The sequence below is a fragment of the Mobula birostris genome, chromosome 8 (assembly GCF_030028105.1).
Source record: "Mobula birostris isolate sMobBir1 chromosome 8, sMobBir1.hap1, whole genome shotgun sequence".
Taxonomy (NCBI): Eukaryota; Metazoa; Chordata; class Chondrichthyes; order Myliobatiformes; family Myliobatidae; genus Mobula; species Mobula birostris.
In genome coordinates this window covers 44,900,956-44,913,212 of record NC_092377.1, presented here as the reverse complement: position 1 = coordinate 44,913,212, position 12,257 = coordinate 44,900,956, and the positions used below count along the sequence as shown (strand labels likewise).

At 40.0% G+C, this 12,257-nt stretch overlaps 1 protein-coding gene across 5 annotated transcripts in view; it reads left to right on the top strand.

Annotated features, from left to right (window-relative positions):
* spata17 (spermatogenesis associated 17) overlaps positions 1-12,257 on the top strand; it is a 307,726-nt gene that overhangs the window by 238,770 nt on the left and 56,699 nt on the right. The window lies entirely within an intron of this gene.

Here is a 12,257-nt window from a genome sequence, read left to right as displayed (position 1 = left end):
TGGCATAAACATTGACTTCTCAAACTTCCGCTAATGCCCCACCTTCCCCTCGTACCCCATCGGTTATTTACTTATATACACAAATTCTTTTTTTCTCTCTCCTTTTTCTCCCTCTGTCCCCCTCACTATACCCCTTGCCCATCCTCTGGGCTTCCCCCCTCCCCCTTTTCTTTCTCCCTGGGCCTCCTGTCCCATGATCCTCTCATATCCCTTTTCCCAATCAACTGTCCAGCTCTTGGCTCCATCCTTCCACCTCCTGTCTTCTCCTATCATTTTGGATCTCCCCCTCCCCCTCCCACTTTCAAATCTCCTACTAGCTCTTCTTTCAGTTAGTCCTGACGAAGGGTCTCGGCCAGAAACGTCAACTGTACCTCTTCCTAGAGATGCTGCCTGGCCTGCTGCGTTCACCAGCAACTTTTATGTGTGTTGTTTGGAATTTACTGTTTTGCTTGTACTGTTACTCTTATTACAATTATTTTAACAATTGCAATGAGAAATAAATTGCTAAATCACTTTATAATTGCCATGTACCAAGGTACAGTGAAAAACCTATCTTTTTACTGTCCGTACAGATCAATTCATTGAGGTAGTACAAGGGAAAGCAATAACAGAGTGCAGAATAAAGTATTATAGTGCAGAGAAAATGCAGTGCAGGTAGACAGTAAGGTGCAAAGTCATAACGAGGTAGATTGAAAGTCAGATGTTCATCTTATTTTGCTAGGGAACCATTTAATATTCTTATAGCAACAGGATAAAAGCTGTGCTTGAGCTTGGTGGTAGATGTTTGGAGGCTTTTTCAATCTTCTGCCCAGTGGGAGAGGATAGAAGAGAGAATGTCTGGGATGGGTGGGATCTTTGATTATGCTGGCTATATTACCAAGACAGTGAGAAGTATAGACAGTATCTGTGGATATATATTGGTTTCCATGTTGTACTTAGCTCTCTGCAGTCCTTTGTGTTCATAAGCAGAGCAGTTGCCATACCAAGCTGTGGTGCATCTGGACAAGATGGCTTTTTATGGTTCATCACAAAAAAATTGGTGAGAGTCAAAGGGGACAAACCAAATTCTTCAGCCTCCTGAGTAAGTAGGCATTTCGGTGAGCTGTTTCAATAGGTACATTTAATGTCAGAGAAATGTATGCGATATACATCCTGAAATTCTTTTTCTTCACAAACATCCACGAAAACATAGGAGTACCCTAAAGAAAGAATGACAGTTAAATGTTAGAACCTCAAAGTTCCTTCCCACTTCCCCCTCTCATGCATAAGTAGCAGCAAAGCAATGACTCCCCCACCAGCAAAAAAGCATCTACGCCCCTCACCAAGCACTCAAGTGTGCAGCAAAGAATCAATAAAGACACAGACCTGCAGTACCCCAAAAAATACTCATTCACCCACCCGGTAATTCGACATACCACAGGCTCTCTCTCTCTCTCCCTAATAAGGGAAAAAGAGGTGTCTCTGTTTCACAGTAAGAGGGGAGACATAACAAAACAACTGGCCGATTTATGGTGTTAAAAGTCTATTGTGTTGTTTTTCCCGAGCTCTGTGCCTAAAGAACTCTTGATGGTAGTATCAACAGAATTGGACCAGGTCAGGCTTTAGATCATAGTCACTGCTAAGGATTTGAAAAGCTCAACCCCCTTAATAGCAACACCACTATGTAAAAAGGAATATGTGAACTGCTCCCCTTCCTGAAATCATTGGCCATCTCCTGTATTTTGCTGACATTAAGGGAAAGGTTATGTCATGATACAATGTTACTAAGCCCTCTAGTCCCTTCCAAACTCCAACTTATCATTGTTTGAGATACAACTCACTATGGTAGTACAGTATCATAAGATATAGGAGCAGATGTAGGCCATTTGGCCGATCGAGTCTGCTCCACCACTCAATCATGGGCTGATCCAATTCTTCCAGTCATCCCCACTCCCTTGCCTTCACCCCATACCCCTTGGTGCCCTGGTAAATTGGCATCATCTGCAAATTTGTAGGTGGAGTTAGACCAGAATCTTACCACCAGTCATGAGCATATAGGGAGTAGAATAGGGGACTGTGGACACAGCCTTGTAGGGTGACAGTGCTGAAAATTATTGTTGCAGAGATGTTGCCTATCCTTACTGATTGCTCTCTACTGGTCAGGACGTCAAGGATCCATTTGCACACTGGGGTGTTGAATCCCAGGTTCAGGAATTTCGAGATGAGTTTGCTTGGACTTTTAGTACTGAAGGTGGAGATGTAGTCAATAAACAGTGGTCTAACACAGGTGTCTGTACTATCCAGAAGCACCAGAGAGATGGTGTCTGCCATAGACCTTCTTGGTAGAATGTAAATCGCATAATTGTGAATTGCAGAAAGAAATCAACAGGAAGAACTTACTTCTAAAACCGACCTAAATAAATATGGCTTTTTAATGTGCTCTTCGAAAATCACCTAAAACTAATATACTGTATGTATATATACTCATTGATTTCTGAAAGGCGGCCAATCAAACTGGAGTTGGTTTCTTTGTCTCCATTTCTCTATTATTCAAACAAAAGCAGGATAATATAATTGGTGGAAATCAAAGTTGGGCATCATTTGTGCGAAAGAAATGTTAATGTCTTAGGTCTATGACCTACCTTCAGAATTCTACAATTCATCTTGAATCATTTGCTTTTACAACAGGTAACAATGGAGTAAGTTCCTGTGATTACCTCAAGCTAAAATCACCTTCTTTCCTACCCCCAAACCAATATACAATCGATGCTCTGTGCCAAGGACTTGCCATTTTTGCAGCCAGATTATTTACTGAATCTGCCTTTTGTAAAATAGTATAGCTATGGTTAACATTTTAACAATGAAAAACAAGTACACTTTGTAAATGCATATTTTTAACATATAGATATTTATACACTTAATGTTTTGTTGTGATCTCTATTTGGCAATCAGTTCTTCAGACTTTGCAGCTCTCTCACTTGCACTAAATAATATCTGAATCTGTGACACACTTTGGTTTTCCACGCAATTTTGTATTGTCAGCAAACTTTGCTATGCTGCTTGCAAACCTTTCAAGGTCATTGATGAAGATTATGAATAGTAGAAGCCCCAGGACTGATTCCTGTGGGACCCCACTAGTTGTAACCCTTTGATCATGTGTTTGAATCCCAAGCCTCGTTGATAACATGAACCTGCCAGCCACACTCCTGGTCTGCTTTTTTAAAGAAGAGGGAAATTTTGAAGTAGAAATGTTATTTTTGCTTATATCAAATGTAAGTTTACAGGTAAAGTTTGAATGAAGTCTAGGGATGGAGTAGGGCTTCAAAGAGGACTGACAAAGGAAGATTACTAAGCAGCAATCAGAAATTATTTGGAAAAATACAAAATAAAATGTATGAGAAAACTAACCCTAAAACAAAATAAAAGGAAATTGCATTTTGAATATTATGTAATACTCAAATAATTAATAAGAGGTTATATAGTGTCTGTTTTATACATGGATTTGCCTAAGGGAATTTGGAACCACTTGATTGGTTTTATTCTGCCTGAGCGAAAAAAAGATGGCAATAAGCCAAACGTAAGGTGACCAACATTATATGCAGCTAGCACTGGAGGTGTCCCTATATAGCATTGTATTTGATAATTTATTTTTGTCACATACGGTAGTAGTTGAAAGAAAATGCCCATAACAGCAAGCTAAAAAAGGTATTGGGGTGGACAACAAATTCAGGCCTTGATAGTGTCATACACATCATAAAATGAAGGTATATTTAGGTTTCCAGTTAAATTATGCAACAAAATCAAATGTTGTCAATATCTACAGTCCTACCCACCTCAACTTTTTCTCCTCTTTTTTTTAATCCCAATTTACACAAAACATATACAAATAACAGAAAGAATGACCTTGGAATTAAGAGCGACATTTATAAATAATGGATAAAACAAATGTATGATGAAACGGTGTGGAATATGAGAACACAAATCGCAGCAAATTTAAAACATGTAAAATCCAAATGCACTGTTGAATTAAACACAAAATGTAGAATTGGAGATTAAGGTACAGGATTATCTTCAAAATCACCATTTTTAGATTTTTTTTGTTAGAATTGATTATATTCACCCTGTCCTTGTAAGTGAGAGAGGTTTTGTATGCAACATTACAGCATTAGTTTTTAGCCTTTGGTAGCCCCAGGAAATATTTTCAGGATAGTGAGTTTAATTTCACACTTAATATAATTCTCAAAGTTTCAATTTATTCGAGTTCTAAATTTTAAATCTGCCAATATCCAGAAGGCTTGCTATGCAACAATGGTCATGACTGGTATCATTGTGTGAATCATACCTTTTCAGTTTTTTTTCAATTCTGCTGAAAGGACCTAAAAGAAGGGCTTCCAGTGACATGAATAGTTGATGATATTGGGAATGACCGAAGCACTGACTGCTCCGCTGATCATGTCTGAGAAGGACACTGATCTCTTTTGGATAGATATTACAAATGAATGATTCCTTCAGTATTAATATTGAAACCCAAAGACGTATCAGAAGACCACCAAGTGTGGGTGGTTATTGTACAATGTAGTACAGAATGCACAATGTAATAAATGTACAGTCAGTTCCTATTTAACTGTCAAAATGCAAACATAACATTCTGAAAATCAAAATAAACAAACTGCAGATGCTGCAACTCTGAACCAAAAACAGAAGATGCTGGAAATACTCAATATGTAGCTGTGGAAAGAGCAATCCAATTAACATTTCAGGTTCAAGGCAATACTTTGTTCTGACTCTGTTTCTCATTCCAAAGATGTGACCTAGCAATCCTGTTGGGAATGGAAGCAAATTTCATACATTTTAAATCTGCTAATATCCAGAAGGCTTTCATTGCAACAGTAGTCATGACTGGTATCGTTCTGTGAATCACACCTTTTCATTCTTTCAATTCTGCTGAAAGGACATGTAAAGTGAGAATAATGGTTGCGTTGGAAACAGTAAAGCAGACCCAAAAAGTACAATTCTCAGGATTTTATGAAATAATAAGCGTGCCCTCAATGTGTTTGTTTTGTGAAAGAGCTTTATAGAATTGATCCATCATTCGATAAATGATAACATAAGTGGAACAGTTTTTTAGAGAAGTGTAGAATCCTTAGCCATACCTAAAATATCAGCTACATTTATCATTGGAAATACTTTGCAATATTCATCATTGAATGACATCACAGCTGAGTTAGGCAGAATCAGTCATCGAAGCGAGTTAACATTTATCCAGCTCAGAAGAGCAACTATGCTGAAGATCATCAAGGTGATTTGCCTTTTTCTTTGTTTTGCAGCACTGTGCATGCAGGAATTGTACTGAAAAATGCATTCATTGGCTACACCTGTACACCTGCTCATTACTGAAAATATCTGATCAACCAATCATAAAGCAGCAACTCAATGCATACAAGCGTGCAGACCTGGTCAAGAAGTTCAGTTTTGGTTCAGAACAAACATGAGAATATGGAATAAAGGTGTATGTGACAGTGGAATGATTGTTAGTGCCAGATGGGGTGGTCTGAATATCTCAGAAACTACTGATCATCAGTCTCTAGAGATTACAGAAAATAGTGTGAGAAACAAAATACTTCTAGTGAGCAGCAGTTCTGTAGGTGAAAATGCATCGTTAATAAGAGAGGTCAAAGGAGAATAGCCAGACTGGTTCAAGTTGTCAGGAAGGCAACAGTAACTCAAATAACCACATGTTACAACAGTGGTGTGCTGAAGAGCATCTCTAAATGCACAACATGTCAAACCATGAACTGGATGAGCTACAGGAACAGAATACCACGAACATGAGATGCACAATTTTCATTACATCTCTTGTAAATAATATTCTAAAGATTAAAAGAGACAACAAATAATAGAAAATATCATCTCAACCTGCCTTTGAAAGTTTGAGTGGATTCACATACAGTATATAAGATGTGGAGATGGGTCAAGATCAAGTTATAATAATCTTTGGCTTTCATTGCTGCAAATTTGAATACGGTTCAGAGACAACAAACTCAGATGTAGGTGCATGAAACACAGAAGCAAATGACTAGTAGCATCAGTAAACCCTGGATGTTGTTTAGGATTTCCTCATTTCTGTTACATTAAGTAAGGGACTTTCTACAGACAGAGATTTTCTAAAGATTGTTTTGGACTTTGACAGTAGTCAAAATTTGTTCGGCAAGTTACATCAGGATCCCTCATTATCAATTGTAAAACTCTTGAACATGAACCTGTGTGGATGAGGTTAGTTTAGCCTGTGTGCTTCTGAATTCAGGTAAATGGTTGTGTGCAGCAGTAGGATCCACAGCACTGAATCACCAGCCTTGGAAGTGGAGGATTGTACTACTTCACTGAACCAGCCTTTCAGTTTTCGGAAACAGGCTGTTTACAAATCTAACTAAGAATACTGAACCAGTTCTAGTTTATGAGGGATCATTTTTCAACTAACCTTTGTACTCTTCAATAGAAGCTTAACAGTGATAAATTAAAAAGGAAAAGCTCACACCCCCTTGGCAGAATGAACAGACGGAAGCATCAGCTTCTGTCAATAGAACACAATTGTTAGACCAGCACTCTGCCTCACTGCATTCTCCTAAAAAGATTGATTTATCTGCTCTCACATTTCTTTGGGGCAAACTTTTTTTTACAACTGAAACCAATTAGTGGGCACGGCACTTGTAGAGCAGAATGTAGGTCAACATCAAGTAATAAAAAAGTATCGACTTTTTTCCATCTGTAAGCAGCATGAAAGGGGTGCCATGGCCTTGTCTTACATGAAAAGAGGTCCATTAATTTCACTTATTTCAAGAAAGCCTGTCAAATACTAATGCTTCCATTGCACTTTTCCCATAAAGTATATTGACACAAATCCCAGCCCCAGTAAAACAAGTTTACCATATTTCAGTTGAGAAAATGTCTGTGTAATGATTTTTAATTCCCGCCAGTGCAGAAATTGCCATTTAGATGTCTTTAAGCTGCTTTGCTTTGGAGACAAAATGTAACTTTATTAACACAAGATGACTCTCTAAAGAGAGACTGATCTCTTCATCATCGCTGCTAATGGAATGAGTGGTAACTGTAGCACTTGCATGACTTTCATGGAGCTACCTGGATTCATTGGTAAATGAGTGCTACGAAAAGATTAGATCACACAAATACAAAGAAGCATTGAAATTTGCTACTATTCAAATAATCTTCCAAAATGACAGTTCATATCACATACACAATAGGCATGTTTTCAGTGTTGATTTTATTTGGAAAGCAAGCACCTAGAACATAGAACATTAAGTAGAGAACAGTACAGCACAGATACAGACCATTCAGCCCACAATATCTGTGCCGTCCATGATGTCAAATGAAACTGACCCTATCTGCAGCACACGTCCCTCCATTCTCTTAATGATTATATGTCTGTCCTACCAGCAGTGTATTCAAGGCACCTATCACCCTCTGTGTAACAGACATGCCTTAGACTTTCTCCCTTTCTCCAATATTCCCTCTGATTATGTTTCCAACTGCACAGACCAACTATTCTTCTGAGCAGTAAATTTTTTAATGTCCTAAAAACTACACAGCACTTAACTTCTTTAATGTAATACGCATACTATGAATATACAGAATAAAAATTGAAAAATTATATAGTCTTGATTTTATTTATTGATTGAAGGATATAATGAAATAGAGTACAACAAAGAAAATCTTTCACGTTTCCTAAATATTTTCTTGATGCATCCAATTCCTGCTGCAGGGGAACAAAGGCCATGTGCGCAGGAACATTTCAGTTACTGCACGGACAAGCACCCGCGTAACTAGCGGGGAGCAGTGCCTCTCAGCATAAAGCTCTGCCCTCCAGTTTGTAACATCTCTATCCTGGGAAAGAGACTCTAGCTATCTAATCTTTGCCCCTCATAATTTTATAAGCCTATTAGGACTCTCCTCCATACCTGGCACTCTAGTGAAAAATATCCTTGGATGATTCTTTTACAAATTTTAAGAGTAAAGCAATGTTAGAAGTTGGAGGGGTAGATAGTGCTAAGGAAGCAATGCGATTGTAAAAGAACTTAGACAAATTGGAAGAATGGGCCAAAAAGCGGCAGATGGAATACAGTGTTGGGAAATGATTGATAATGCATTTTGGTAAAAGGAAATCTAAATGAGGAAAAAATTCAAACATCATAGGTGCAAAAGGACTTAGGAGTCCTCATGCAAGACTTCCTGAAGGTTAATTTACAGGTTGAGTCTGTGATAAATGTTAGCATTCATTTCAAGGGGAATAGAATATAAAAACAAGAAGATAATGCTGAGGCTTTATAAGAGACTAGTCAGGCTGCACGGAGTATTGTCAACAGTTTTGGGTCCCATATTTCTGAAAGGATGTGCTGTCATTAGAGAAAGTCCAGAGGAGGTTCATGAGGATGATTCTGGGAACGAAGAGGTTAACATATGAGAAGCGTTTGACAGCTTTGGGCCTGTACTCACTGGAATTTAGAAGAAGGCTGGGGCATCTCATTGAAACCTACTGAATGTGGGAAGGACTAGATATGGTGAATGTGGAGAGGATGTTTCCTACGGTGGAGGTGTTCAGAACTGAAGACTAGAACTTCAAAATTGAGGGGCGACCCTTTAGAACAGAGGTAAGGAGGAATTTTTCTAGCCAGAGAGTAGTGAAGCTGTGGAATACTCTGCCACAGTCAGCTGTGGAGGCCAAGACTGGTGGGTATATTCAAAGCAAAAAGTGATAGTTTTCTGATTGGTCAGGTCATCAAAGGTTATGGCAAGAAGGCAAGTGTATGGGGTTGAGTGGGATCCAGGATCAGTCATGATGGAATGGCAGAGCAGACTTGATGGGCTGAATGGCCTAATTCTGCTCCTATGTCTTATGGTCTTATTGTCTTAATGTCTTAGAAGTGGGAGGAAAACTCAGGTTTGCATTTATTAGAAGAAAAGCTACATTCTGACAGTAAAATCCCCAATGGAGGATTATGCTACCAGCCAAAGAACAGGCTTTCTGAGAGCAATATATATAGAGCAGAAGAAAAGTGCTGCAAATGTTGGAAATCAGAATTAAAACAGAAAAATCTGGAAATATTCAGCAAGTCAGCCCACATCTGTGAAGAGTGAGAGAGTTAATAAATCAGATCAATGATCTTTGGGTCAATGGACTGGTCCAGAAGGTTACTTTGCTTGGCATTTAGGCTGAAGTAATGAGCTGGATCTGACATTGGCCTTGCAGGAGATGCTAGAGAGTGGTAGCAGATGGTTGTCTCTCTGACTGGAGTCCTATGACAAGTGGTGTGCCACAGGAATCAGTGCTGGGTCCATTATTGTTTATCATCTATATAAGTGATTAATAGAACATAGAGCAGTACAGCACAATACTGGCCCTTTGGCCCATAAAGTTGTGCTGACCTTTTTCCCTACTCCATAATCAATCTAACTTTTCCCTCCCACATAGCCCTCCATTTTACTTTCATCCATGTGATTGCTTAAGAATCTCTTAAATGTCTCTCAGGTATCTGCCTCTGCCACCACCTCTGAAAGTGTGCTCCATGCACTCACCACTCTTTGTGTAATAAAACGACTTCTGACAGCCCCTATACTTCGCTCCATTCATTTTAGAAATATCTCCTCTCATATTAGACATTGACTGGGAACAAGTTGCTCACTGTCCACTCTATGCCTTTTTATCATCTTAAACAACTCTATCAAGTCACCTTTCATTCTCCTTCACTCCAAACAGAAAAATCCTAGGTCACTCAAGCTTTCCTCAGAAGACATTTTCTCTACTCCAGGCAGCATCCTGGTAAATCTCTTCTGCACTCTGTCTAAAGATACCACATTCTTCCTAAATTTGAGGTGACTAAAACTAAACACAATACTTCAGGTGAAGTCTAATCAAAATTTTAGAGAGCTGCAAAATTACCTCGTGGCTCTTGCACTCAATCCCTTGATTAACACCTTCTTGACCACCCTAACAACTTGGCAGCAATTCTGAAGAATTTATGGTCTTGGACCCCAAGATCCCTCTGTTCCTCCATACTGCTAAAAATCCTGCCATTAACTTTGTACTCTGATCAAAGTTCAAATATATTTATTATCGAAGTATGTACACTACATACAACCTTGACATGTGTTTACGTACAGGCAACCACAAAACAAAGAAGCCCAATAGAATCCATTTAAAAAAAAGACTTGTCTTATACCCAATGTACAGAAAAAAATCCAAATTGTGCAAACAATAAAAGTAAGTAATGTCTAATATGACATTCAGAACTGAAGTTGAGGAAAGTGAGTCCACACCCATGAAGCCTGTCACAGTTGATCTAAAAGCCTGTTAGTTGCAGGCCACAGCCTCAGAGATGAGTAAACCTCACTGAACACTGACCTATTCCTCTTTTCTGGCCCGGACACCCTAACCTTTTCAGTCTGGCCCGGCAATTAAATTAGTCAAACAGTGGGTCGTTCCTCGCTCTCAAAGCTGGGGCCTGCCACTTTGATATGTTCTCAGGCCTGGTACCCACCATCTTGATTTGACCTTTCCCATCTGCCATCAAATTTGATCTTCCAAAGTGTATCACTTTACGGTTTTCTGGATTGAACTCCATCTGCCACTTCCCAGTCCAGCTCTATTTACTGTCAATGTCGTGTTGCAACCTATAACCACCTTCTACACTATCCACAACACTGCCTAACTTTATAGATCTGCAAACTTACCAGCCCACCCATCCACTTCCTCCCCGAAGTCATTTGTAAAAAAATACAAAGTCCGGGCATTCCAGAACAGATCCCTGCAGAACATCATTAGTCAGGAACTTTTTTGAAAGAGCGCAGAGAAAATTTACAAGGATGTTGCCAGAACTTGATGGTCCGATCTATAGGGTCTGTAGTTGAGTAGGTGAGGATGTTATTCCCTGGAGTGCAGGAGAATGAGAAGAGATCTTATAGAGGTATACAAAATTATAAAGAGTATAGATAGGGTGAATACATACTGTCTTTTTCCCCTCAGGCTGGGTGAGACTCGAACTAGCGGTTGCAGGTTTAGGGTGAAAGTACAATATTTAAGGGGAATCTGAGAGGGACCTTCTTCACTCAGAGGGTGTGCGAGTATGAAACAATCTGCCAACTGAAGTGGAAGTGGTAGATGCAGGTTCATTTATAAAATTTAAGCTATGTTTGGATAGGTACATGGGTTTGAAAGTACAGAATGGTGCAGACTAGGCAGAAGATTTGCTCAGCATCGACTAGATAGGCTGAAGGGCCTATTTCTGTGCAGTAGTATTCTATGACTATCTTCTTTTTGGACTGCACAGGTAAAGCAGGTGTCAATATCAGAGGTCTACCGAAGCTGGGAGTGCAAATATAAAAAGAGCAGACTCGGGTAAAGCTGGTATTTTGTCAGCAGCTTCAGTGAGAGGAGTGTGTATTGGTGTCAGAGCCCTACGGAAGTCAGGGAAGAGAGGATAAAAGGAGCAGATTCGGGCAAGTCCAGTCTTGTTGGGCTGCGCAGGCGTGGAAAATGTGGGCATTAGAGGCCTTACCTCAGCTGCAAATAAAAGGAGGGTGGGCTCAAATGGAGCTGCCATTGTTTCGATTGTGCCAGTGATCGAGTGAAGGCTTTTGCTTAACAGGTAAAGACACAGTTAGGAAGAGACAAGCCTTTTTCCTTTTTGGTATAGAGTAGTTACAGGAATGCTCCTCCTGTCTGATGTGGAAATTCAGGATATCTGACGGTTTCCCTGATGACTACATCTGCAGGAAGTGCATTCAACTTCAGCGCCTGACTGACTGGGTCATTCAGGATCATTCAGGAGGCTGAAGGTATTATAAATGAGACTTTTGAAGAGGCGGTCATACCCAGAGTATGGGCTTCAGACAGTAGATGGGTAACCACCAGGAGAGGTAAGGGGATTAGGAAGTCAGTGCAGGATTTCCCTTTTGCCATTCCCCTCAGCAACATGTATACCCCGTTAGATTCTGCAGGGGGTGATGACCGATCAGATCACGGCCACAGCTGCCAGGCTGCTGGCACTGTGGCCAGCTCTGAGGCTTGACAGGGAAGGGTAAAGTCAGGCAGTGTGGTAGTTTTAGGGGATCTGATAGTTAGGGAGACAGAAAGGAAAGTCTGTGGCCACAAAAGAGACACCAGAATGGTGTGTTGCCTCCCCGGTGCTAGTGTCCAGGATGTATTGGAGCGGCTGCAGGATATTCTCAAGAGGGAAGGGGAGCAGCCAGAGGTCGTGGTCCATATT